A 517-nucleotide genomic window follows, 5' to 3' on the forward strand; every position below is an offset into this window, starting at 1 on the left:
GTGTGTGTGCATGTGTGTGTGTGCGTATGTATATACGTATGTATGTATTAGTATGTGTTTTAATATACGTTTGACTGTTTTTATATATACACTTACTTATTCTTTTTACTTGTTTCATTCATTTGACTGCGGCCATTCTGGAGCACAGCCATTAGTCGAGCAAATCAACCCCAGGACTTATTCTTTGTAAGCCAAGTACTTCTTTTATCGGAGTTTTTTGCCGAACCGCTAGGATACAGGGACGTAAATACGACAACATCGGTCTCAAGCGATGGTAGTGGGGGGGGGCAAACATAGACACACAAATACATACATACATACATACATACATACATACATACATACATATATACATACATACATATATATACGACGGGCATCTTTCAGTTTCCGTCTACCAAATCCACTCACACGGCGTTGGTCGGCCCGAGGCTCTAGAAGGCACTTGCCGAAGATGCCGCGGAGTGGGACTGAACTTGGAACCATACAGCGGAGAAGCAAGCTTCTTACCGCAGCC

The sequence above is a fragment of the Octopus bimaculoides genome, chromosome 13 (assembly GCF_001194135.2).
Source record: "Octopus bimaculoides isolate UCB-OBI-ISO-001 chromosome 13, ASM119413v2, whole genome shotgun sequence".
Classification (NCBI taxonomy): domain Eukaryota; kingdom Metazoa; phylum Mollusca; class Cephalopoda; order Octopoda; family Octopodidae; genus Octopus; species Octopus bimaculoides.